Below are 27,999 nucleotides of genomic sequence, written 5' to 3'. Positions count from 1 at the left end.
CATAATCAAGGACAGAGAGGTGGAGCAGCGGTGGAGGATGCGTACAACTTCACTTGGCCAGGCCGACCCAGCAACGTCGCCAGGGCAAAGGGCCTTCATGGACTTCAAGCACCTTGGACTGTGAAAGTGGTGCCAAAGCATGGCGACACTTAGATATTGTTTAGTTTAGTTTAGAGATCCAGCGCGGAAACAGGCCCTTCGGCCCACCGGGTCCGCGCCAACCAACGATCTCCATACATTAACACTATCCTACACCCACAAGGGACAATTTTAACATTTACCAAGCCAATTAACCTACAAACCTGTACGTCTTTGGAGTGCGGGAGGAAACCGAAGATCTCGGAGAAAACCCACGCAGATCACGGTGAGAATATACAAACTCCGTACAGACAGCGCCTGTAGTCAGGATCGAACCTGGGTTTCCGGCGCTGCATTCGCTGTAAGGCAGCAACTCTACCGCTGCGCCACCGTGCCCGCCTTTGTCTCAATGGACTATTTCTACACACTTTGTACTTAATCTAAGATTGTGCTTATGTACAGTAATGCTTTACAGAACTGTATGCAAATAAATAAGAATTTCATTCTACCACGGTACATGTGACATGAAGGAACCATTGAACTTTCCCAGACGATGGCAGAGATTCGGTATGTCAACGAATATTCTCTTGAACTTCTACAGGTGTCCAGTAGAGGGCACCTACTGGTTGCACCGCGCCCTGGTTCAGCAACTCAAACGGCCATGCAAAAAGTGGTGGACACTGCCAGGCCATCAAGGGTACGGTTAATTTAAACGGGTGCTTTAAACGGATATTTTTAAGGCAGAGATAGATAGATTCTAGAATGGTGCGGATGTCAGGGGTTATGGGGAGATGGCAGGAGAATGGGGTTAGGAGGGAGAGATAGATCAACCATGATTGAATGGCGGAGTAAACTTGATGGGCTGAATGGCCTAATTCTGCTTCTATCACTTATGATCTTATGACCTCCCCACCATCGAAGGGATCTACAGGAGTCGCTGCCTCAAAAAGGCAGCCAGCATCATCAGAGGCCACACATTCATTTCATTCCCGCCATTGGGAAAACGGTACAGGAAATACACCCATATACTTCAAATATATACATATATTGATACTTATTTATATATCTAAACACTGGTGACTTGGCTCTCTTGATTCTTGACAAGAACCACAGGATGGACAATATACGCTAGCTTCACCATAATGCCAAAAATCGTAAAAAATAATCTTTTAAAAATGTGACCAGGGTGAATTCAGGCCATGAAATCCGTCCACATACAGTAATAGAATTGCTTTGATTGAGATATAAAGAAGACCGTAGTGGAAAGTAACACGTGTAGCAGAATTAAGTATGTGAAAGGTATTCTGTTTACAGTTTTGCCAATAGTTATTGGTCTTGGATCAGGCCCCCACATTAAAAATAACTTCATTTAAACCTTTCTGCTTTTTGGGCCACTCGACCATTCGTACATTAATTTAGTCTAGACGGAAAAGTCACTAAAATTAAAGCTATAGTTTACATAAACGGGGGATTAGACTTTGCGAGCCCAACGCTGTTTCCATAAGGAAGTGGCTGAGACCTGCCTGCATTTTGTGTGTCGAGCGGCAAAGAGTTTGCATGTTATGCTGGAATGAAGATTTCGGATTGAAATGTTATGCTTGGAACAGCAAAGTTATACAATGGGAATGAATGGGAAGTGGTTCTTACACGTTGGAATTTGACACTTGGATCAGAATCGAGATCTGTGCGTCTTTCTGGAATCCACTACAACACATTTGCTTTGATGTAATGCTAACTGTAACGGTGTCCAGGATCATATTTTCCTGGCAGATGCCGAGATATTTTAGCAGCTGCTATGCGGTGGAATGCAAGGGTGTGTTGGTGCTGTAGTCATCACAGTACGGAATAAATGGAATGCTACTGTGGCAACATCTGCATTAAAATAACGTGACTGCAGATAGCATCCTTTGCTCCTCATGAGGAAAACGTTTGGTTTTGAAAAAATATCTTCCACTTAAAGATGTAAAATCAGGCCATCTCACGTTAACATGCATTGCAAAATAGCTACCATCTCTTGCTGTTCCAAACGATAGGAGACTCAGTAAGAATGTGAATTATTTTATCTCCGAGAGTCTTACATCAGATTTAAAGGCTCCACTGCCATAGTAAAGTCCGGCTTACTCAGCTATTATTATTAGTGAAGGCACAAGGAACTGCAGGTACTCGAATCTTGAGGGAAAACCGCAAAGTGCTGGAGGAACTCGGCGAGTCAGGCAGCGAATGGGGAGGAAATGGACAGACAGCTCTTCAGGTCGAGAACCTGAGAAAGGGTCCCTGAGAGGGAGAGATATATCAGCCGTGATTAAATGGGGGAGTGGACTTGATGGGCCGAATGGCCTAATTCTGCTCCTGTCAATTATGAACTTAGGAGCCACCACCTATCCATTCCCTCCCCAGACGCTGCCTGACCGGCTGAGTTCATCCAGTGCTTTGTCTTTAGCTAAGTATTATCTAGTTTAAAACACATACTTTTCAACCTTCTTAATATACAGCATTGCAGACACTGCATTTATCATTATAATACAAAAGTAAAAGGACTTTTTCAGAGAGCTTAGTCTACAACCTATGAGATTTGGCTTGTCTTCATGACTCGGTGCCGTCAGCCTTAAGTTGACCTTTGATTAGTACGGGTGTCAGGGGTTATGGAGAGAGGGCAGGAGAATGGGGTTGAGAGGGAGAGATAGATCAGCCATGATTGAATGACGGAGTAGACTTGATGGGCTGAATGGTCTAATTCTGCTCCTAGAACCTATGAACTTAACGGAACATTCCGATTTTTTAACTATCTGTGCTCTGTGTCATTGACAACGATGACGAGGTAGAAATGATTGAAATGCATGGGTTGCTGTCATGGTGCCAGGTTTGCCAGCTGTGCTATCCTTTCTCCAGTGCCTTCATGTTCATATGCTGGAAATGGACCCTTTTCCTTTCTCCCTCATGTGGTACAGTTTCACATGCATTATTTGTATCTGTACGCCAAGCAGCGGTGGAGTCGCTGCCTTACAGCGCCAGTGACCCGGGTTCGATCCCAGCTATAGGTTTGTCTGTACGGAGTTTGTGCATTCTCCCCGTGGGTTTTCTCTGGGTGCTACGGTTTCCATCCACACTCCAAAGACATTAACGCAATGGAAAGGAAGGACATTAGTTTGGAGGATGTGGAATCGGAATGGGTAGAGCTGCGAAACACTAAGGGGCAGAAAACGCTGGTGGGTGTTGTGTACAGGCCATCTAACAGTAGTAGTGAAGTTGGAGATGGTATCAAACAGGAAATTAGAAATGCGTGCGACAAAGGCAAAACCGTTATAATGGGTGACTTCAATCTACATATAGATTGGGTGAATCAAATTGGCAGGGGTGCTGAGGAAGAGGATTTCTTGGAATGTATGCGGGATAGTTATCTAAATCAACATGTAGAGGAACCAACGAGAGAGCAGGCTATTTTAGACTGGGTATTGAGTAATGAGGAAGGGTTAGTTAGCAGTCTTGTTGTACGTGCCCCCTTGGGCAAGAGTGACCATAATATGGTTGAGTTCTTCATTAGGATGGAGAGTGACATTGTTAATTCAGAAACAATGGTTCTGAACTTAAAGAAAGGTAACTTTGAGGGTATGAGACGTGAATTGGCCAAGATTGACTGGCAATTAATTCTAAAAGGGTTGACGGTGGATATGCAATGGAAGACATTTAAAGACTGCATGGATGAACTACAAAAATTGTTCATCCCAGTTTGGCAAAAGAATAAATCAGGGAAGGTAGTACATCCGTGGATAACAAGGGAAATCAGGGATAGTATCAAAGCGAAGGATGATGCGTACAAATTAGCCAGAAAAAGCAGCATACCGGAGGACTGGGAGAAATTCAGAGACCAGCAGAGGAGGACAAAGGGCTTAATTAGGAAAGGAAAAATAGATTATGAAAGAAAACTGGCAGGGAACATAAAAACTGACTGCAAAAGTTTTTATAGATATGTGAAAAGAAAGAGATTAGTTAAAACAAATGTAGGTCCCTTGCAGTCAGAAACAGGTGAGTTGATCATGGGGAACAAGGATATGGCGGACCAATTGAATAACTACTTTGGTTCCGTCTTCACTAAGGAAGACATAAATAATCTGCCGGAAATAGCAGGGGACCGCGGGTCAAAGGAGTTGGCGGAATTGAGTGAAATCCAGGTTAGCCGGGAAGTGGTGTTGGGTGAATTGAATGGATTAAAGGCCGATAAATCCCCAGGGCCAGATAGGCTGCATCCCAGAGTACTTAAGGAAGTAGCTGCAGAAATAGTGGATGCATTAGTAATAATCTTTCAAAACTCTTTAGATTCTGGAGTAGTTCCTGAGGATTGGCGTGTAGCAAACGTAACCCCACTTTTTAATAAGGGAGGGAGAGAGAAAACGGGGAATTACAGACCAGTTAGTCTAACATCGGTAGTGGGGAAACTGCTAGTCAGTTATTAAAGATGGGATAGCAGCACATTTGGAAAGTGGTGAAATCATTGGACAAAGTCAGCATGGATTTACAAAAGGTAAATCATGTCTGACGAATCTTATAGAATTTTTCGAGGATGTAACTAGTAGCGTGGATAGGGGAGAACCAGTGGATGTGGTGTATCTGGACTTCCAGAAGGCTTTCGACAAGGTCCCACATAAGAGATTAGTATACAAACTTAAAGCACACAGCATTGGCGGTTCAGTATTGATGTGGATAGAGAACTGGCTGGCAAACAGGAAGCAAAGAGTAGGAGTAAACGGGTCCTTTTCACAATGGCAGGCAGTGACTAGTGGGGTACCGCAAGGCTCAGTGCTGGGACCCCAGCTATTTACAATATATATTAATGATCTGGATGAGGGAATTGAAGGCAATATCTCCAAGTTTGCGGATGACACTAAGCTGGGGGGCAGTGTTAGCTGTGAGGAGGATGCTAGGAGACTGCAAGGTGACTTGGATGAGGTGGCAAGGTGGCTGGGTGAGTGGGCAAATGTTTGGCAGATGCAGTATAATGTGGATAAATGTGAGGTTATCCATTTTGGTGGCAAAAACAGGAATGCAGACTATTATCTAAATGGTGACTGACTAGGAAAATGGGAGATGCAGCGAGACCTGGGTGTCATGATACACCAGTCATTGAAAGTAGGCATGCAGGTGCAGCAGGCAGTGAAGAAAGCGAATGGTATGTTAGCTTTCATAGCTAAAGGATTTGAGTATAGGAGCAGGGACTGCAGTTGTACAGGGTCTTGGTGAGACCACACCTGGAGTATTGCGTACAGTTTTGGTCTCCAAATCTGAGGAAGGACATTATTGCCATAGAGGGAGTGCAGAGAAGGTTCACCAGCCTGATTCCTGGGATGTCAGGACTGTCTTATGAAGAAAGACTGGATAGACTTGGTTTATACTCTCTAGAATTTAGGAGATTGAGAGGGGATCTTATAGAAACTTATAAAATTCTTAAGGGGTTGGACAGGCTAGATGCAGGAAGATTGCTCCCGATGTTGGGGAAGTCCAGGACAAGGGGTCACAGCTTAAGGATAAGGGGGAAATCCTTTAAAACCGAGATGAGAAGAACTTTTTTCACACAGAGAGTGGTGAATCTCTGGAACTCTCTGCCACAGAGGGTAGTCGAGGCCAGTTCATTGGCTATATTTAAGAGGGAGTTAGATGTGGCCCTTGTGGCTAAGGGGATCAGAGGGTATGGAGAGAAGGCAGGTACTGGATACTGAGTTGGATGATCAGCCATGATCATATTGAATGGCGGTGCAGGCTCGAAGGGCCGAATGGCCTACTCCTGCACCTAATTTCTATGTTTCTATGTTTCTATACAGGGTTTGTAGGTTAATTGACTTTGGTAAAAATTGTAAATTGTCCCCAGTGTGCTGGTGTACGGGGTGATCGCTGGTCGGCGCGGATTCTTGGGGCCGAGTGCCTAATTCTGCACTGTACCTCCAAAGTAAAGTAACCTCATTGCTTTTTTTTAAAATGCGTAGCAGAACATTTCTCTTTGTTAAAAAAGAAAGGGAGAACTATGAAACTCTCCCAGGAACGAAAAAAGAATAATAAAAACATTTTATTTAGTTCTGAGTCACTTTGAGAGAAGGGGAGGAAAAATAATCCCGTTTGTCTGCAGTTTCCTAGAAGTTATACAATCTGGTTCAAACATCTGTTCCTTCTCTGCCAGCGCTGGTAAGAGGAGATGAAGCAAAATGTCCAGTGCTGGAAAATCTGACTCACTGCAGGGACCTGCAGCAGACTGGAGACTGATGGAAGGGCACTGTCAATATTGCAATGACATTTCAAAAAATGTTTCCTTGCGGCCAGTGCGGGAGTGCTGTTTTCTTTCACAAATTCAGTGCAAGGTTAACTAGAGGTGAAGCAGACATTTAATTCACTGCTTGATTTAAAAACCCTAACCTGTCAACATGGCAATAGTCAGGGGGGGAGGGGGAGGGGATGGACAAAGCAGTGTTAACTGGACTATGATGCAAACTAAGTTTGATTCCATTGTTTGAAAGTGTTGTTTCCTGACTTTCCTGACAAATAGTACACTCCACTTGAGAACACTATTGCTGGTGGAGCTCAAGAGTGTGTCGGTGTTTGTGGTGTTTTGAAATAGTTTATATTCAGCGTTTGCAAAGCCTTAATTTTATGTCAGTGTCTCTTGTGAAGGAATTCTACAGGCAACATTAGCAGTTGACACGATACGAGCATTGGCTGGGAAATTGACTCGCGATGCCTTAGCTATTCATGACTCGTGTTCGTAACACTTAGAGAAAAGGAATTGCAGTTGCTGGTTTGTACAAAAGGATACAAAGTGCCGGAGTAACTCAGCGGGTCAGGCAGCATCTCTGGAGGACATGGACAGGTGATGTTTTGGGTCAGGACTCTGCTTCAGCCCGTCATCAGTCTGAAGAAGGGTCCCGACCCGAAACGTCACCTATCCATGTTCTCCAGAGATGCTGCCTGGCCCGCTGAATTACTCCAGCACTCTGTGTCCTTTTGTGTAATCCAACATCCTTGTTTCAGCATTCCAGGCAACCTGCAGAACCTAGAGGAATATAGAGTCATACAGCGTGGAAACACGCCCTTCGACCCAACTTTCCCACACCAAGCAACATGTCCCAGCTACACTAGTCCCACCTGCCTGCGTTTGGCCCATATCCCTGTCATTAAATTATTCCCCCTCACCTTAAACCACTGGTTCTTGATTTCCCTACTCTGGGCAAGAGATTCTGTACGTCTACCCAATCTATTCCTCTCATGATTTTATACACGATCATAAGAACTCTTTCATCTTAATAACCTTAGGGCTCCGTTGTTTTGATAGCATTATGCAAAGTTCACAATCTATTTCCTATACTCCATCTCATAGAAACATAGAAAATAGGTGTAGGAGTAGGCCCTTCGAGCCAGCACCACCATTCAATATGATCATGGCTGATCATCCAAAATCAGTACCCCGTTCCTGCTTTCTCCCCATATCCCTTGATTCCGTTGTTGCTTCATCACTGTTTAGTTTAGTTTAGAGATACAGTGCGGAAACAGGCCCTTCGGCCCACCGGTACACGCTGACCAACGATTCCCGCACGTTAACACGATCCCATACCCACTAGGGACAATTTTTTTACATTTACCAAGCCAATTAACCTACAAACCTGTACATCTTTGGAATGTGGGAGGAAACTGAAGATCTCTGTGTTGGGTCCACTGTTGTTTGTCATGTACATCAATGATCTGGATGATGGTGTGGTAAATTGGATTAGTAAGTATGCAGATGATACTAAGATAGGTGGTGTTGTGGATAATGAAGTAGATTTCCAAAGTCTACAGAGGGATTTAGGCCATTTGGAAGAATGGGCTGAAAGATGGCAGATGGAGTTTAATAAGTGTGAGGTGCTACATTTTGGCAGGACAAATCAAAATAGGACGTACATGGTAAATGGTAGCGAATTGAGGAATGCAGTTGAACAGAGGGATCTAGGAATAACTGTGCATAGTTCCCTGAAGGTGGAATCTCATGTAGATAGGGTGGTAAATAAAGCTTTTGGTGTGCTAGCCTTTATAAATCAGAGCATTGAGTATAGAAGTTGGGATGTAATGTTAAAATTGTACAAGGCATTGGTGAGACCAATTCTGGAGTATGGTGTACAATTTTGGTCACCCAATTATAGGAAGGATGTCAACAAAATAGAGAGAGTACAGAGGAGATTTAATAGAATGTTGCCTGGGTTTCAGCAACTAAGTTACAGAGAAAGGTTGAATAAGTTAGGTCTTTATTCTTTGCAGCACAGAAGGTTAAGGGGGGACTTGATAGAGGTCTTTAAAATGATGAGAGGGATAGACAGAGTTGACGTGGATAAGCTTTTTCCATTGAGAGTTTGGAAGATTCAAACAAGAGGACATGACTTCAGAATTAAGGGACAGAAGTTTAGGGGTAACATGAGGGGGAACTTCTTTACTCAGAGAGTGGTAGCTGTGTGGAATGAGCTTCCAGTGGAAGTGGTGGAGGCAGGTTCGATTTTATCATTTAAAAATAAATTGGATAGGTATATGGGTGGGAAAGGAATGGAGGGTTATGGTCTGAGTGCAGGTAGATGGGACTAGGGGAAAATAAGTGTTCGGCACGGACTTGTAGGGCCGAGATGGCCTGTTTCCGTGCTGTAATTGTTATATGGTTATATGGTTATATGGTTAAATGCATCACCAACTCCCAGAAGCAGCAAAGAGCAACGGATGCGAGAATTAGCTTGAGGTAATCATGGTTGGACATTGAATGGTGGAAGAATACTGGACTCAACTCCCAATGTTGTTGGGAAGAATGCCATTGGGCCTCTGTCACACTCAAGGGGGTCAGAAATTGGCAAATATCTAATCTAGAAAATGACATCTCCAAAACCCCTTGGTAGAGCACAGGATTATCAGTCGATATTCTTGTGCTCAAATTTCTGGATAGGAATTTATTTCCATGACCTGTGACTCAGAGGTGTCCCTGCCATTACCTCAGTCGCAGCTGCTGTTCTCCAGCGCCAGGCTTCAGCAGATGCACAAAAAACCAAAACACTGTGGACTGGACATTTTTTGTTTAGTCTAGTTTAGAGACACAGCGCAGAAACAGGCCCTTCGGCCCACCGCGTCCGTGCCGACCAGCGAGACCGCAAGACATCGCAGGGAATTGTGGACGCAGCCCAGACCCATCGCACAAAGCAACCTCTATTGACTCCATTTACACTTCACACTACCTCGGCAAGGCCAGCAGCATAATCAAGGATGAGTCACACCCCGGCCGCTCCCTCTTCTCCCCTTGAGTCACATCCCGAGGGCGGTCATGGTGGCGCAGTGGTAGATTTGCTGCCTTACAGCGAATGCAGCGCCGGAGACCAGGGTTCGATCCCGACTACGGGTGCGTCTGTACGGAGCTTGTACGTTCTCCCCGTGACCTGCGTGAGTTTCCTCCAAGATCTTCGGTTTACTCCCACACTGCAAAGACGTACGGGTTTGTAGGTTAATTAGGGCTTGGCCCTGCCCCCACTCCCCACCCCCCCCCCCCCACTCCCAGCTTTACCCCCCTCCCTCCCTCCCTCCCAATCAATCCATTCCCCTACCATCAGAATGAAGAAGGGTCCCGACCCAAAACGTCACCTACCCTTGTTCTCCAGAGATGCTGCCTGACCTGCTGTGTTACTCCAGCATTTTGTGTTTACCCAAGGACAAAAGGGAGTGGGAATAACAGAGATGGTGCCTGTCCCGCTGAGTTAATCCAGCATTTTGTGTCTATCTTCAAAATTGGGATTCATGAATGGAGAGCTGGGTCATCTAATATTGCGGCACGAAAGCTGTTGTGCAATTATGCAAATTATTCGACGTGTGAAGTTGTTGAGAGAATTTGTGGAGTGTTTCCTGACCAGGGGTTTACTGCTGTTTGCCACCGTGCTTTGTTTGCATGTTAAATGATGTTTACTGAACACACGGGCTCCAGATAATTGCTCTGACAATGAAAAACCAGCTGGGAGTGTTGCTGAAACACAAATCCAGGGTTTCAGGGAAATGGGTACTTCCTTGTGCTTCCTGTATTCGGTCGAATATAACTGGAGGCCGGTGTAGCAACGCATACGGTACCAGTCCACCACATGGATCTCAAGGGATCAAAGGAGTTGATGGGAAACACACGTAACGCACTGAAAATAAGTTGCAGATGGTGGAAATCTGACGTTAAACCACAAAACGCTGGGAATCACTCGGTCAATCAGAAAGACAAAGAAAGCGCGGCACGATGGCGCAGCGGTAGAGTTGCTGCCTTACAGCGCCAGAGACCTGGGTTCAATCCTCACTATGGGTGCTTGTCTGTCTTGAGATTGTACGTTCTGCGTGGGTTTTCTCCACGATCTCTGGTTTTCTCTCACACTCCAAAGACGTGCAGGTTTGTAGGTTAATTGGATTGGCATAATTGTAAATTATCGCGAGTGTTTGTAGGACAGTGTTAGTGTTTGTAGGACAGTGTTAAGGGCCTGTCCCACTATCACGACTTAATTCAAAACCTCTGCCGAGTTTAAAGGACCTAAAAAAAAAATCAAGATTGTGGTAATCTACGAACTCCTACGACCTTCCACGACGATGTTCACGAACTCCTACGAGTGTGTCCACGAATTCCCACAACTATTTCGATGCCCTCCTTATTAGTAAAAAGTTTCAATTTCTTTCAGACCGATCATTTTTTTAGTCGTGGACATTTTTTATCGGGCTGGAAAAAACGCCCCGACTTACCTGATGCCACGAGTACCTACGGCTAGCATAACGAGCCGCTACAATATAACTACAAACTCCTACCACCTCCTACGGACTTGTTACAAACATTCTGGGAGTTTGAATCAAGGGGAAAACTCAGAAGAACTCGTGAATAACTCGTGAAAGTGGGACAGGCCCTTTAGTGTGCGGGGATCGCTGATCGGCACGGACTTGGCGGGCCTAAGGGCTTGTTTCCTCGCAGTATCTCTAAAGTATCTGTATCTCTAAACCATACTAAAATGAGTTAACTTTACAGTTCCAAGACTCTTCATCAGAACCGGTGAAGGATATGAAGTTATGTAAGAGGGAAACACAGAGATAGGCACAAAAAGCTGAAGTAGCTCAGCGGGTCAGGCAGCATCTCTGGAGAAAAGGAATAGGTGACGCTTTGGGTGGAGGCCCTTCTTCAGACTGGGAAAGGCAAGAGATGCAGATGCAATCGTATGCTAAGCACACTTGCTAATCGAAGATGTGCTTAAGTATGGTTAACCTTCTTATCTTCAATACAGACCTTGCCTCTCCAGCCTTCCTTCATGAGACAACATACTCAATCAAGATATTAGTCCAAAAAAAAACTTTCTCTGAACTGCTTCCAATGCATTAAACTTTCTTTAAATAGGCACCACTTTCGCGTGCTGTTATACCAACAATAAATGACAACATTCAGCAGGTTTCCCAATTACTCTCTGAAGTAACTTTTTCCACATTGTGCACCGGGACAACTAGATCCCACTGCACTTCCAAATGTTGTCATCACTCACTATTTAATGATATCAGTCAGAGTATAGAAATTGGGAGGTCATGTTACATAAGTTAGATATACAGTAGCTCTTAGAGTTAGATATAGTCAAGGCAAGTCAAGTCAAATTTTATTTGTCACTTGCATATAAAGTGCAGTGAAATGAATTTGCCAGCAACGGTATCATAAAAAAGGAACACACAATAAAAATTTAACACAAACATCCATTCATCACTGTGGTGGAAGGCACAAGATTTGGCCAGTCCTCCTCCATTTACCCCCGTGGTCGGGACCACATCCCTCCGCAGTCGCCGCTGCGGGTGTCCAGATGTGCAGACAAGGTAAGTCCTGAATCGGTGCCTCCCCACCGGAGACCGCTGCTTCAAGATGGTGTAGGCCGCAGGCCGGCGGTCAAAAATCTAAAGTCCCCGCCGCGCCGCAGCCAGAAGCACCACAGACCGCAGGGCCGGCGGTCGGAGCTCCTTTCCCGGGATCCCTGGCGAGGGATCCCGCTCCGGATGGTAAGTCCCCGCTGTGCCCGCGGTTAGAAGCAGGCCACGGGCCGGCGGTTGGAACTCTTCTCCGGGGTCCCCAACGAGGGATCCCAGGCTCCGGACGCCATGCCAGCTGGAGCCCCGTAGACCGCGGCTTCAGGCTGCCGCGGGCCAGCGAACGGAGCGCTCCACTCCGGCGACCCCCGGCGAGGGTTGCCCGCTACGCGACGAAAGAGTCCTCGCTGCGCCCACTGCTGAAACCCCGGGCGCGTCTCCGGGAAAGGCCGCACTGATCCTCTGTGTTAGGCCACGAGGGAGGTGACATGGAAAAAGTTGCCTCTCCATGGAGAAGGCGACCAAAGCAGTTCCCCCCCCCCCCCCCCCCATACAAGACACACAGAGGAACATTAAACATATAGTTCTTAGGGCTAATGGAATCAAGGGATATGGGGATAAAGCAGGAAGGGGTACTGATTTTGGATGATCAGCTATCCACTCGACATCCCAGTGCGGGCTCAAAGGGCCGAATGGCCTATTCCTGCACCTACATTCTGTGGTTCTACGTTTCCGTAAGACGTTGGTGAGGCCACGTTGAGAGTATGGGCAGCACCCGTAGTCAGAACTGAACCCGGGTCCCAGGCGATGTGAGGCAGCAACTCTATCGGTGTGCCACATATACCTGTGCACTGTGTGTGTGTGATACATTTTTGCAACCAGAAAAAGATTCTGTTATACCTATTCTATATTCTGTTGTCCAGTTAACCTTTTAATACCTCCTAGACTAGGAGGTTTTATCTTCTTTAATAACCTTTAATATGGCACCTTACCAAATGAGCGTCGGAGACCCGGGTTCGATCCCGACTACGGGTGTACGGAGTTTGTATGTTCTCCCCATGACCTTGTGGGATTTCTCCGAAATCTTTTGTTTCCTCCCACACTCCAAAGACGTACAGGTTTGGAGGTTAATTGGTTTGGGTTATATGAAAATTGTCCCTAGTGTGTGTTAATTTGCAGGGTTCGCTGGTCGACATGGACTTGGGGGGCCGAAGGGCCTGTTTCCGTGGTGTATCTTTAAAAAAAAAATATGCTAATTAACCTACAAACCTATATGTCTTTGGAGTGTGGGAGGAAACCGGAGCACCCGGACAAAACCCATGCAGTCACAGGGAGAACGTACAAACTCTGTACAGACAGCACCCGTGGTCAGGATCGAATCAAGGTTTCTGGCGCTGTAAGGCAGCAACTCTACCGCTGCACCACTGTGCCGCACACATTTCGGACTCATTTGAACGGTTGGAGCCCTCAAGCTGAGTGGGGGTTTTTTTTTTTGCCACCAAAGTAGTTACTTCCTGGGCTGAAATTAAAGTGAATCATAGACCTCGAAATGTCTGATTCGCAATTTTCAAATGTGATTCCTGGCAAGTAGCGGGAAACCATTCCGATTGTGGAAAGTCAATTGCATCTGCGGTTGGGAATCTTGCTAATAACTATGTATGCCTGATTAGGGGAAATAGCCCGTATAACTGGGGTCAGTAACAATCGTCAGCTGTATCATATGAACTCCACAGGGACATGTCTGCATTGTTGCTTAGTTTCCCTGGACTTTAACAGTCTGAAGAAGGGTCCTGACTCAAAACGTCACCTCTCCTTTTTGTCTCCGGAGATGCTGCCTGACCCGCTGAGTTGCTCCAGCGCCAGAGACCCAGGTTTGATCGTGACAACGGGTGCTGTCTGTACAGGGTTTGTTCCAACTCGCTGTGACCACGTGGGTTTTCTCCTGGTGCTCCGGTTTCCTCCCACATTCCAAAAACGTACAGGTTTGTAGGTTAATTGGCTTTGATAACACTTTAAATTGTCCCTCGTGTGTGTAGGATAGTGTTAGAGTACGGGGTGATCGCTGGTCGGTGCAGACTTGGTGGGCAGAAGGGCCTGTTTCTGCGCTGTATCTCTAAATTCTAAAATCTAAAGTAAAGTCAATTTGTGTCCATATTCCCTGAACATTTGATAAGTTGCAAATGATATTCTCTTCCCTCTCCCTGTTCCATACTTGTCCACGTCCACTGACACATTTAGGTCTGTATTTTTTAATCCCTCCATGCTTTACATACTCCCCAAAGTCTTTATCAACTTGCCCCCCGGCCCATCTTTCACCCATCTCTTCAAAACAATGAAAGAAATGGAAGTTAATGTTGAATTTGCCTTGCTTTCAAATGTAAGAAATGTAATGCATGGCACAGTGGCGCAGTGATAGAGTTGCTGCCAAACCGAGTCCCGAGTTCGATCCTGACTACGGGTGCTGTTTGTATGGAGTTTGCACGTTCTCCCTGTTACCGCGTGGGGTTTTTCTCCGGGTGCTCCGGTTTCCTCCCACACTCCAAAGGCGTGCAGGTTTGTAGGTTAATTGGCTTCAGTAAAAATTGTAAATTGTCCCTAGTGTGTATTGATAGTGCTGGTGTACGGAGATCGCTGGTCGGCACGGACGCGGTGGGCCAAAGGGCCTGTTTCTGTGCTGCATTTCTAAAATCTGAAACCTAAAGTCTGTTTTTTTTAGTTTTAGAGTTTTAGGAAACAGGCCCTTCGGCCCACCGAGTCCACGCCGACCAGCGATCCCCGCACATTAGCAATACCCGACACACACTAGGGGCAATTGACACTTCTAGCAAGTCAATTAGCCTACAATCCTGTATGTCTTTGGAGTGTGGGAGCAAACCGAAATCTCGGAGAAAACCCACGCAGTCACAGGCGGATACAAACTCAGTACAGACAAGCACCTGTAGTCGGGATCGAACCAGGGTCTCCGGCGCTGCAAGTGCTATAAGACTGCAACTCTACAGCTGCACCACAATGCCGCTCACGTTCTCGTGTTGTCTGCAGGGATACTGCTTAGACCAGTCATCGGATGATCACAATGAGCATGGTGGGCAGTGAGATCAGTATCTGAAGTCATGTGTTTCTTTAATTGTAATTTTTAACAAAACACCAGCCGCAGCATCCTCACCTGCAATGGCTCTTGTTTCACCGAAGTCTTGATGTAAGATTTCCAGCTGTGTTTATCCGCCCCCGCCCCCCCCCCCCCCCCCTCCCCCCCCCCCCGTGGTGTTTCACTCTCCCAGCTCTATAATCACCTCCAGTGCTCCAACCCTCCAGGAACTCAGTGTTCCTTTCACCTCCAGCCTGTTCTCCAGGCTCCGAACTCTGGCATTTCCTCCTGAAAGCTTTCTGCCTTCCTCACGTTAAGATCCCCTCTAACCAAGCTTCCAATCGGCCATTTCAACATTTGCTTTATTGGCTTGCTGTCAGCATTCTCCCTGATCATCCTCTTGAGATAACTCATGGGATGGGTCAAGAAAAGTGCAGACCATTAAAAAAAGTGCAAAATAAATATTATTGCCTTCTTTTATTTTTATATATGTGGCCAGCTCATCCAGCTACATGTTTGCAACACAGTTCATATCAGGTCCAACACAAAGCGAATGGACAGGCCATGTTTTGGTTCAGGAGGCTTCTTCAACCTCTGATATCTGAAGATGGGTCCAGAATCAAAATGCCGCCTGTCCATTCCCTCCTCTGATGCTGCCTGACCCGCTGAGTTCCTCCAGCGCCTTCTGTATTGGTCAATATTCCAGCTTCTGTCTTCATGTTAGATCCAATTCAGTTGGCAATGACACACCTGAATCCCAAGAACATCTTAACAACTCTTTGATAACGTACTGATACAGGATAAAAGGAATAATGTTTTGTACAAGGTAGAGTGCAGTAAAGTACAATGAAACATAGTCTGAGAGTTTCCAATGTGGTAGACAATAGCTCAGGACCACTCTCTAGTCGTTGGTTCAGTTGCCTGATAAAAGCTGGGAAGAAACTGTCCCTGAATCTGGAGGTGTGTGTTTTCACACTTCTGTACCTCTTGCCTGATGGGAGAGGGGAGACGAGGGAGTGACCATCCTTGATTATGCTGGTGGCCTTGCCGAGGATGGAGTCAATGGAAGGGAGGTTGGTTTGCGTGATGGTCTGGTCCGCGTCCACAATGCTCTGCGATTTCATCCGGCCTTGGATTGAGCTGTTCCCAAACCATATGGTGATGCGTCGTGATAAATTGGTTTCTATGGTGGATCTGTAGAAGTTGGTGAGAGTTGTTGGCAACGTGCCAAACTTCCTAAGCCTTCTGAGGAAGTAGAGGTGTTGGTGTGCTTTCTTGGCCATTGCTTCGATAGATAGCTGGTCCAGGCCAAGTTGCCGGAGATATCCCAAGAAAAGTTCTCCCCAAATTATTTTTCAACACAAACCCTGCCTTTTCACCCAGAGAGGAACAGCTTCTTCACAACAACCATCAGGATATTGAATCCTATGAACTCCAACTAAACTCTGAACTATGAACTGCCTTGGTCGCACTAGGGACTTGCGGGGGTTGGTTTTGGTTATGCACTGTTATTTCTACTAATTGAACAATTCTTTGTTTGTTTATCATTGATCTATTGATTACTGTGTTTACAAATATGCAGGAGGAACTGCTCAGTTTTAAGAAGGGTCTCGACCCGAAACGTCACCCATTCCTTCTATCCAGAGATGCTGCCTGTCCCGCTGAGTTACTGCAGCGTTTTGTGTCTACCTTCAGAAGAACTGCAGATGCTGGTTTAAATCGAAAGTAAACTCTCAGCCTGAAGAAGGGTCTCAAACCGAAACGTCACCTATTCATTTTCTTCAGAGATGCTGCCTGACCCGCTGAGTTATTCCAGTTTTTTGTGACTGTCTATGTGTTTACAAACTTGTTGTGCTGCTGCCAGTAAGAATCACATTGCTCCATTTCAGGACATATGACAATAAGGCTCTCTCGACTCTTGCTGTTCCATCTGCATTACTTCCAATGTTCCCCAGGACCTCCCCATCGCTTCCTTTTAATTGCCATCTGCACGCTGCTCTTCAGCAACTGAGTCCACAAACACCCCCATCAGTTTCCATTACAGTCCGCTGCACTCATTTCTCGCTTGGCATCTCAAGAGGTCATCCCAGGTAGAGAGGGTGGTCAAGAAGGCTTTCATAGAAACATAAAAAATAGGTGCATGAATAGGCCGTTCGGCCCTTCGAACCAGCACCGCCATTTAATACGATCATGGCTGATCATCCAAAATCAGTACCCCGTTCCTGCTTCCTCCCCATATCCCTTGATTCCGTTAGCCCTAAGAGCTAAATCTAAATCTCTCTTGAAAGCATCCAGTGAATTGGCCTCCACTGCCTTCTGTGGCAGAGAATTCCACAGATTCACAGCTCTCTGGGTGAAAATGGGATGAGGAGGCAGAGATCAGCTATGATTGGAACATAGAAACATAGAAAATAGGTGCAGGAGTAGGCCATTCGGCTCTTTGACCCTTTGATCATGCTGATCATCCAAATCTTTTACCCGTATCCCCTGATTCCCTTAGCCCTAAGAGCTAAATCTAACTTGAAAACATCCAGTTAATTGGCCTTGACTCTGGGTGAAAAAGTTTTTCCTCATCTCAGTCCTAAAAGGTATTAGCTATACAAAGGAGACAAAAAAAAAGCTGGAGTAACTCAGCAGGTCAGGCAGCATCTCTGGAAAAAAAAGGAATAGGTGGCATTTTGGGTCAAGACCCTTCTTCAGACTGAGAGTCAGGGGAGAGGGAAATGAGAGATATATAGAAGGTTCATAGGACAAATGAATGAAAGATATGCAAAAAGCAACAATAATCAAGGAAAGGCGGAGTCCACAATGGTCCATTGTTGGATGTTGGCTAGGTGATAAGGATATTATAGAGGCAGTGGAACTCAACAAGATGACAGTGAAACTAGTACGATGACTAGGCTGGGGGGAGGGATGGAGAGAGAGGGAAAGCAAGGGTTATTTGAAGTTAGAGTTGGGTTGTAAGCTGCCCATACCGTAATACGAGGTGCTGTTCCTCCCATTTGCATTTGGTCTCACTCTGACAATGGAGGAGGCCCAGGACAGAAAGGTCAGTGTGGGAATGGGAGGGGGAATTAAAGTGTTTGGCATCCGGGAGTTCACATAGGACAAGGCGGACTGAGCGAAGGTGTTCAGTGAGAAGAGGTTGGACACACTTAGATTGTTTTCTCTGGATGAGGGGGATCTCATTGAAACTTACCGAACAGTGAAAGGCCTGGATAGAGTGGATGTGGAGAGGATGTTTCCATTAGTGGGAGAGTCCAGGACCAGAGGTCATAGATCATGTGATAGGAGCAGAATTAGGCCATTCGGCCCATCAAGTCTACGCCATTCAATCATGGCTGATCTATCTCTCCCTCCTAACCCCATTCTCCTGCTTCCCATAACCTCTGACACCCGTACTAATCAAGAATCTATCTGTGCCTTAAAAATATCTGCTGATTTGATGTCCACAGCCTTTTGCTGCAATGATTCACCACCCTCTGACTAAAGAAATTCCTCCTCATCCCCTTCCTAAAATAACGTCCTTTAATTCTGAGGCAATGGCCTCTACTCCTAGACTCTCCCACCAGTGGAAACATCCTCTCCTCCTGATTGTATGGCCGAGTAACCTGATGGGCCGAATAGCCTAATTCGGCTCCTCTCACTTACGATCTTAGGCGACTACAGGCAACTAGGCTGTCGCCATATGGTCGCCTGGGTGTCGCCTGTATGGTCGTGGCTCCTCTCCTCAGTCACCCAAAGAGTTGTAGCGTCTTTCTGGTCGCCGCTGGATTTTCAACATGTTGAAAAATTTTCGGAGACAGTCGGCGACTGTGGGTTTGACGCCAATGAGCGTAGCTTGACTTCTCCTGAAGTAGGTGCTGTCGTAGTTGTCCACAGATTAACGTAGGTTGTCGCCAAGTTAACGTAGGTTGTCGCCGGTGCTGACTGAGTTTTGTTTTGTTGTTAAAGTAATGATTCTATTTCAAATTTTATCTCGAAGAGGGGTCCAGTCGCCGGTTTTTCGGCGACCTGCTACGACTACGGCTGTCGCCGGCAGTCGCCTAAAAATAACCTAAGTGGGACAGGTCCTTTATGAACTTATAATACCTCTTTTGATAGGGTGGACAAAATAATTTAATGCAAACTCAACGGTTCACAGCGTGCGTTCAAGACACAGTGTGAAGAGCACACTTTAATAAGCTCGGTCAATTAGGCTTTGGAATTGGAGGAGGAAAATTTGTCATGGGGTCTGGTAAAACTGTTACTCCCACAATTAATGTCTCAACCGGAGATGTATTGCAGGGTTTGTACTTTTCCCGCTGGCTTTTGTTGTTTAGTGGAAAATGTAGATGGTCATTAAGCAAAGTAGTAACGGCAGTAACGCCGCACATTTGAGTGGAAAATGCATTAATGCCGGTGCTAATAGCTGGTGCGAAGCGCAGGCAAGTGGAAAATCTAACCAAAGCTCACTTGGGGTCAGTAAGGCACGGCATTAAATTGGCTCCCCGAACCAGTCCAGTTACAATTTGTACCAATCCGTGCAAATCCAAAGCCAAAAATCTCATATCTGGCATGAACTGGCAGTTGTAAAAAGAGGCACGATGGTGTCGAGCTGAAATCTGATCCGTGCAATGAAAACAATTTATTTTATATGTTAAAAATGTCTGCCTCGTTTGCAGCCTCGTAATCCGAACAGCAGCAGAATCTGCGCTTACTCTGCCCACTGACAGGCAATGTGTCAGATCGATTAGCACTTTGGGGAGACACGCAGAGAAGGCATCACAAGGCACGACACGGCACGGTGGCGCGGCGTCGAGGCTTCTGCCTGATGGCGCCAAAGACCCGGGTTCGATTCTTACCATGGATGCTGTCCGTATGGAGTTTGTACGTTTTCCGCACCGACCAGTGATCCCCGCACAATGCAACTATCCTAACAAACACTAGGGGACAATTTGCAATTTTACCGAAGCCAATCAGCCTACAAACCTGTTAAGTCTTTGGAGCGTGGAGTGGGAGGAGGAAACCGGAGATCCCGGAGATAACCCACGCAGGTCACGGGGAGAACGAACGCACAAACTCCATACAGACAAGCACCCCCTAGTCAGGATCCAACCCGGGTCTCTGGCGCTGCAAGTGCTGTAAGGCAGCGACTCTACCGCTGCGCCACCGTGCCGTGCGGTCTTTTCCCATAACATCAAGTCCCAATAACATTTGTTAATAACTCTGTAAATCTTTGGGGGGGGTTTCTCTGACAAGGTAAAAACACAGGATGTTGGGCCCAGTAAAAACATTATTTCATAGCAGCTATAAATTACGAGGGTCACAAGCGCGTTTAGTTATCGAGCTTCGTACGTGGTGGGGGGGGTGGGAATGCACAATACTAACAACTTGTCAGTTTATGGGCCCGCAGCTCTTGGTTAAAATCCCTGATTTTCATTTTCAAATTAAGTCTGAACACAGTGTGATGTCCCTGACTATTAAATGGTGAGTAATGTGTGTAAGTTTACAACATGCAGCCAAACTGATCCATGCAACAGGTTGTTATGTGATAATAAGCACACCCCTGATGCTGATTAGGCAGACTGCAGCTGAGAACGATCAAATCCCAATCTCACAACTCATAATCATTGAACAGTGATAGGAGTTTACAGCGTAGGTCTAATCCTGCAGGTCCGTGCTGGCCAAAAAGGAATTCTAGAGGCTGATCCAACTTCGGAACACTTGGAAGATTGACACAAAACTCTGGAGTAATCTTCCCAGAGTCTCGACCCGAAATGTCACCTATCCATGTTCTTTAGAGATTCTATCTGACATGCTGAGTTACTCCCGCACTTTATGTCTTTTTGTTGCATTAGCCAGCAGCTTCGGTTCTATGTTTCCACCACCCAACTTCGAAACTCAAGATAGACATATAAAGCTGGAGTAGTAGCTCAGCCGGACAGGCAGCATCTCTGGAGAGAAGGAATGGGAGACAATAGACAATAGGTGCAGGAGTAGGCCATTTGGCCCTTCGAGCTAGCACCGCCATTCAATGTGATCATGGCTGATCATCCCCAATCAGTATCCCGTTCCTGCCTTCTCCCCATATCCCCTGACTCCGCTATCTTTAAGAGCCCTATCTTGAAAGAGCCTCTCTCTTGAAAGTATCCAGAGAACCGGCCTCCACCTGTCATATGAGGCAGAGAATTCCACAGACTTACAACTCTCTGTGGGAAAAAGTGTTTCCTCGTCTCCGTTCTAAATGGCTTACTCCTTATTCTTAAACTGTGGCCCTGGTTCTGGACTCCCCCAACATCGGGAACATGTTTCCTGCCTCTAGCGTGTCCAAGCCCTTAATAATCTTATATGTTTCAATGAGATACCCTCTCATCCTTCTATACTCCAGAGTGTACAAGCCCAGCTGCTCCATTCTCTCAGCATATGACAGTCCCGCCATCCCGGGAATTAACCTTGTAAACCTAAGCTGCACTCCATCAATAGCAAGAATGTCCTTCCTCAAATTAGGGGACCAAAACTGCACACAGTACTCCAGGTGTGGTCTCACTAGGGCTCTGTACAACTGCAGAAGGACCTCTTTGCTCCTATATTCGATTCCTCTTGTTATAAAGGCCAACATGCCATTCGCTTTCTTCACTGCCTGCTGTACCTGCATGCTTACTTTCATACACTGATGTACAAGGACCCCCAGATCCCGTTGTACTTCCCCTTTTCCCAGCTTGATGCCATTTAGATGGTAATCTGCCTTCCTGTTTTTGCGACCAAAGTGGATAACCTCACAATAAACCTCATCTGCCATGCATCTGCCCACTCCCCCAACCTGTCCAAGTCACCCTGCATTCTCATAGCATCCTCCTCACAGTTCACTGCCACCCTGCTTTGTGTCATCTGCAAATTTGCTAATGTTACTTTGAATTCTCTGGCACAGAGGGTAGTTGAGGTCAGTTCATTGGCTATATTTAAGAGGGAGTTAGATGTGGCCCTTGTGGCTAAAGGGATCAGGGGGTATGGAGAGAAGGCAGGTACGGGATACTGATTTGGATGATCAGCCATGATCATATTGAATGGTGGTGCAGGCTCGAAGGGCCGAATGGCCTACTACTGCACCTATTTTCTATGTTTCTATGAATCCCTTCATCCAAATCATTGATGTATATTGTAAATAGCTGCGGTCCCAGGACCGAGCCTTACGGTACCCCACTAGTCACCGCCTGCCATTCTGAAAGAGACCCGTTAATCTCTACTCTTTGTTTCCTGTCTGCCAACCACTTCTCTATCCATGTCAGCACTCTACCCCCAATACCATGTGCCCTAATTTGCCCCACTAATCTCCTCTGTGGGACCTTATCAAATGCTTTCTGAAAGTCCAGGTACACTACATCCACTGACTCTCCCTTGTCCATTTTCCTAGTTATATCTTCAAAAAATTCCAGAAGATTAGTCAAGCATGATTTCCCCTTCGTAAATCCATGCTGACTCGGACCGATCCTAACACTGCTATCCAAATGTGCGGCTATCTCATCTTTTATAATTGACTCCAGCATCTTCCCCACCACCGATGTTAGGCTAACTGGTCTATAATTCCCCGCTTTCTCTCTCCCGCCTTTCTTAGAAAGTGGGATAACATTAGCCATGATCATATTGAATGGTGGTGCTGGCTCGAATGGTCGATTGGCCTACTCCTGCACCTATTTTCTATGTTTCTATGATCATGTCGAAAAACACCTAAAGACCATCTTGGCGTTGAATCGCCTGACTGGAAGCTGAGTAAGTCCATGATTCCTGGTTCCTCGTGAACTGATCAAAGGGAGTTTCGGGCAGGTACTTTTGAGTGTTCAGCACCCATTCTTAAAGCTGTATCAATCTTGGAAATTGGAATTGGAAACATAGAGTGAGCAAGCATAGTGTGAAAATGCAGACAGACATTTGACTTGAGCACTGTGACATTGCTTAGTTTTAGTTTAGTTTAGAGATACAGCATAGAAACAGACCCTTCAGACCACCAAGTCCGCACCGACCAATGATCATCGCACATTAACACTATCCTACACTAGGGACAGTTTTTACATTTTTTACCAAGCCAATTAACCTACAAACCTGTACGTCTTTAGACTGTGGGAGAAAAACCGAAGATCTCGGAGAAAACCCACGCAGGTCGCGGGGAGAACGTACAAACTCCGTACAGACAAGCACCCGTAGTCAGGATCGAACCCGCGTCTCTGGCGCTGCATTCGCTGTAAGGCAGCAACTCTACCGCTGCACCTCCGTGCCGTCCTGTTTTAGCAGGAAAACAAAATGGCGACTCAAACGCGAGCAGAGTTCACATTAGCCAGGAGGGGTGGGAGATTGCAACCTTCACGTGGCCCACCCTGTTTCGAAAAATGCAATCAACCTGGCTTGCACAAACAGAAGATCAAACAGAACAAGGTGTCTTACAACTTTAGGCTGTGCACACCATGCACAAGAAGAAGATCACCCAGGAATTGTGTGCAAGGTGCGTGACGTGTTGGCGTTCGGCATGGAGAGTAGGTAGCTGCTTCTCCTACCTAAACAAACACTCGAACCTCCTGACAATAAACACAACATGCTGGAGTAACTCAGCGGGTCAGGCAGCATCTCTGGAGAAAAGGAATGGGTAACGTTTCGGGTCGAGACCCTTCTTCAGACTGAGTGTCACTCAGAGGAAAGGTAGACACAGAGACAAGAAAGAGTAAGGTGTGAAAGTGAGACATCAATAGGGATGAAGGTCAAGGAATTTGCTTGGGCAGTTTACGCCCCAACGGTTTGAATATTGACTTCTCTAACTTCAAGTAACCCTTGCTTCCCCTTTCGCTCCGTCCCTCCCCCATCCCAGATCTCCGACCTGTCTGACCATCTCTGATTACATTTTGTCTCCGTTTCGGGTTGAGACCGTTCTTCAGATATAATTCTTCTAATTTTGAGGAGTGTGAAGAAGATGTTCCGCTTTTTAATCTCACCTCATTAACTGTTTGCTGATCACACTGCTTGGCTTGCTGAACATCTCACTAGCAAGGAGTGACGAGACATGTGTCCCTCGGTACATGTGACAATAAACTCAACTGAAACGGGGGGAAAAAAACATAGCATTTTTCCCAAGAGAAAGTTTCAGTGAGCAATCGCCAAATAAATAAATGTTAGCCTCCTGCAATCTCTTTGTCATGGGTGGGTAATCTATCACTTCACATCAGAAGAAGTGTCTCGACCGGAAACGTCATCCATTCCTTCTCTCCAGAGCTGCTGCCTGTCCCCATGTCAATAAATATAATTAATCAAAGTAATTAGAATTCCTCACAGGAGTTTTCTCTTCAAATATCTTTTTCACACAGAGAGTTGTGAGTCTGTGGAATTCTCTGCCTCAGAGGGCGGTGGAGGCCTGTTCTCTGGATACTTTCAAGAGAGAGCTAGATAAGGTTCTTGAAGATAGCAGAGTCAGGAGATATGGGGAGAAGGCAGGAATGGGGTACTGATTGGGGATAATCAGCCATGATCATATTGAATGGCGGTGCTGGCTCGAAGGGCCGAATGGCCTACTCCTGCACCTATTGTCGATTGTCTATCACTGCAACACGTCCCTGAAACAATTGCTCTTTCCCTTTAATAGAGTAAGAATTTGTCTTCACAAAGAAATTCTATCGCATCACGAAGGACATTCCAAGGTTGGTTGTATCCAACATTTTGAAATCTGGACATTATTTTGCAAGAATTATTGGCAGATTTATCCCAAATGTGTGTACCAGCTGGTGCCCTTCCATAACCTGCCCCGTTTAAGTTGTGCAACGAGCCTCAAGTCATTGGCGCCAATGCAGAAACCGACGCTCCAGAATACTCGCTAACAACATCGTCAGATGTAACAAGTTCTCTCAATCAAGCCTCAAGCCTAAAGGTTTGTTGCCGAAAATACAGTAATTTGCATTAGTTGTTGGCGCCCACAGATAATCAGAGGTTGCATGTTTAGTGTAGTTTAGAGATGCCAATTACATTCATGTGTTTGCTCTTCCTGAGAAGAAAATTCCATGCAGTGTAAGCATTCAGAGTTTATCCGACAAGTTTTATTTTCAAAAATAAGCAGTACTGTTTATCAATTAGTCTAACTGTAGCCGGCACATGAAGGCAATGCATATCTTGAATATATAATTAGCAAACAGTGTGAACACACGCAGACAGTTCCAGGCCATTGCTTTGTTGCCAAGCTCATAATCATGCAATTATCAAGTCGCACATGAAAGCTGAGAGTGATCTGAACCCAGAAATATGTTCAAACATCTAACGAGGGACGGCAGATGCTGGTTTACACCGAAGACAGACACAAAACGCTGGAGTAGCTCAGCGGGACAGGCAGCATCTCTGGAGAGAAGGAATGGGTCATTGAAAAGATTGAAAAGACTAGGCTTGTATTCACAGGAGTTTAGAAGGATGAGGGGGTATCTTATAGAAACATATAAAATTATAAAAGGACTGGACAAGCTAGATGCAGATTTTGTTTTACCAATGTTGGGCGAGTCCAGAACCAGGGGCCACAGCCTTAGAATAAAGGGGAGGCCATTTAAGACTGTGAGAAAATACTTTTTCACCCAGAGAGTTGTGAATTTGTGGAATTCCCTGCCACAGAGGGCAGTGGAGGCCAAGTCACTGGATGGATTTAAGAGAGAGTTAGATAGAGCTCTAGGGGCTAGTGGAATCAAGGGATATGGGGAGAAGGCAGGCAGGGGTTATTGATTGGGGATGATCAGCCATGATCACAATGAATGGCGGTGCGGGAGGGAGGGAGGGAGGGAGGGAGGGAGGGAGGGAGGGAGGGAGGGAGGGAGGGAGGGAGGGAGGAAGGAAAGAAAGAAATGGACAGCACTGAGGCCCCAGGGGAGACCGCATTCTGCACACAACATTCACACCACGAGGAACACAGGTCCGTGCAAAAACCTCCGGCATCGAAACAATTTGAATGGAGCTTAGAATTCTTGGCTTGCAAAGGTTGATAATGCAGCTCAGAGAAGCAGCCTGGTGAAACAATATCTGAGATGGAGGAAATGATTCAAATGTAAATGCTCTGCTGTAAACACACTTTTACACTCTGATTGCCTGAGCCAAAGGTTGACCAAAGCAAACTTTAATAGAAATATCTTTATCTACTTCACGAGTCTAACAACAACTTCGGAATGCTTCAAATAGCTGTACTTCCAAAGAAAATTGTGGGATTTTTGTTTAATTTTTGGCTCGCAGCACTGCACTTGGAGTTGGATCCTTTCAAACTATTGAATGCTGCTGACGATGATACTTTATTATCACATGTGACATGTCGCAGTGAAATACTTTGTTTTGCGTACCGTACGCAAGGTATGCAAAGAGTCGCCACCTAAAGGACACTGGCTAAGTTGCAAAGTGTTCATTGTGGTCCCAATGGTCCCTCTTTGTTCTCGGCGGCCCCCCACACACCGGGTCCCTCTATGCTCTCTCAGCGGCATGTCCTCAACTGACCGCTGGCACCCACCACGGGCCGTCGTTAAACCTAATTAACTTACAAACCCGTATGTCTCTCTGAATGTGCGAGGAAACCGGAGCACCCGGATTAAACCCGCCTGATCACAGAGAGAACGTCCAAATTCCGTACAGACAAGCACCCGTCGTCAGGATCGAACCCGGGTCTCTGGCACCGTAAAGGCAGCAACTCTACCGCTGCGCCACTGCGCTACCCACACAAATGTTCTTTTCCCTATTCTTTTCACTTTGAACTGTCCCAAAGACGTACAGCCCTAATATGCTGTTATACACTCTGGTGAACGAGTACGTCATGCAATTGTACAGTGTAGGGAGGAACTGCAGATGCTGGTTTACACTGAAAACAGGCACAAAATGCTGGCGTAACTCAGCGGGACAGGCAGCATCTCTGGCGGGAAGGAATGGGTCAAGACACATCTGAAGAAGGGTCTTGACCCCAAAAACATCACCCATGTAATTGTACAGCCTTGGAACCTTTAATAATGTATAAACAAATATGAGCTAATAATCTTTTCTCCATTTGAAGGGGTATCGTGCCCCCAGAATCTTCATAACTACTCCTTTCTTCTGCTTATTTGAAGCCCGTTTTGCCGCATTTCATTTTCCCCTCAGTTGATGTCAGAAATCTCGCTTTTATCAAGATATCAGATCAAAATCTGGAAATAATTGTTTTATAATGTTGCTTCTTTGTCTGACCCGAATAACAAGGAACAAATTTGTAGGCTTGAGCCTAATACATACTTAAGTAAACGATCTGTCAGCCAAGAAAGCTGAAAGATGGTAGATAAGAAATAGTCTTGGCATCGCGGGTTATTGGAGACTCGGATTTGGATTTGTCGGCTTGTGTTGCGAATTTTTTTTCTTTTGGAATGGTTGTGTCAGTTCATGTCGACCTTACTCCGAAGTCAACGATAAAACAGAGTGCGATAATAAGTTCCAAGAAGAAAAGAAGAGTTCTCCTGGCCAATTTTTAATCCTGTGCTTAATGTCGTTAAAACAAATTGTCACATGGCGGGACCTTGCTGTGTGAAAATTGGCTGCCAATTTTCGCACTTCATAACAGCGACTCGGCTGGAAGTGAATATTTCATCAGTCGTAAAATCTTTGAGTTGGGCTGGGGTCGCGAGCGGCACTTTATAAACACAACACCTTCCCCTCCTCTTGAGACCGCTCTTTCCAACACTCCCTCTCCCCCGACTCTCAGTCTGAAGAAGTGTCTCGAGCCGAAACGTCACCCATTCTCTCATCTATCCAGAGATGCTGCCCGTCCCGCTGAGTTACTCCAGCATTTTGTATGTCTATCTTCGCTCGAATACTCGCTTTTATTGCTCAAAGTAAATCGGAAAAACTACGGAACGATTTCTAAAGAAAGAACATTCGTTTTTGAGCCCTGCAAGGCCGACCAGCAGCTGTGTCGTGCTGAGGTTTATTTGAAACATTTGCATTGCGCAGGGGAACAGATTGAAGACAGATTAGGCAGCCATCTGAGTGTTTTATTTGAAAGG

The sequence above is a fragment of the Amblyraja radiata genome, chromosome 26 (genome assembly GCF_010909765.2).
Source record: "Amblyraja radiata isolate CabotCenter1 chromosome 26, sAmbRad1.1.pri, whole genome shotgun sequence".
NCBI lineage: Eukaryota > Metazoa > Chordata > Chondrichthyes > Rajiformes > Rajidae > Amblyraja > Amblyraja radiata.
Note: the sequence above shows the minus strand (reverse complement) of the source record.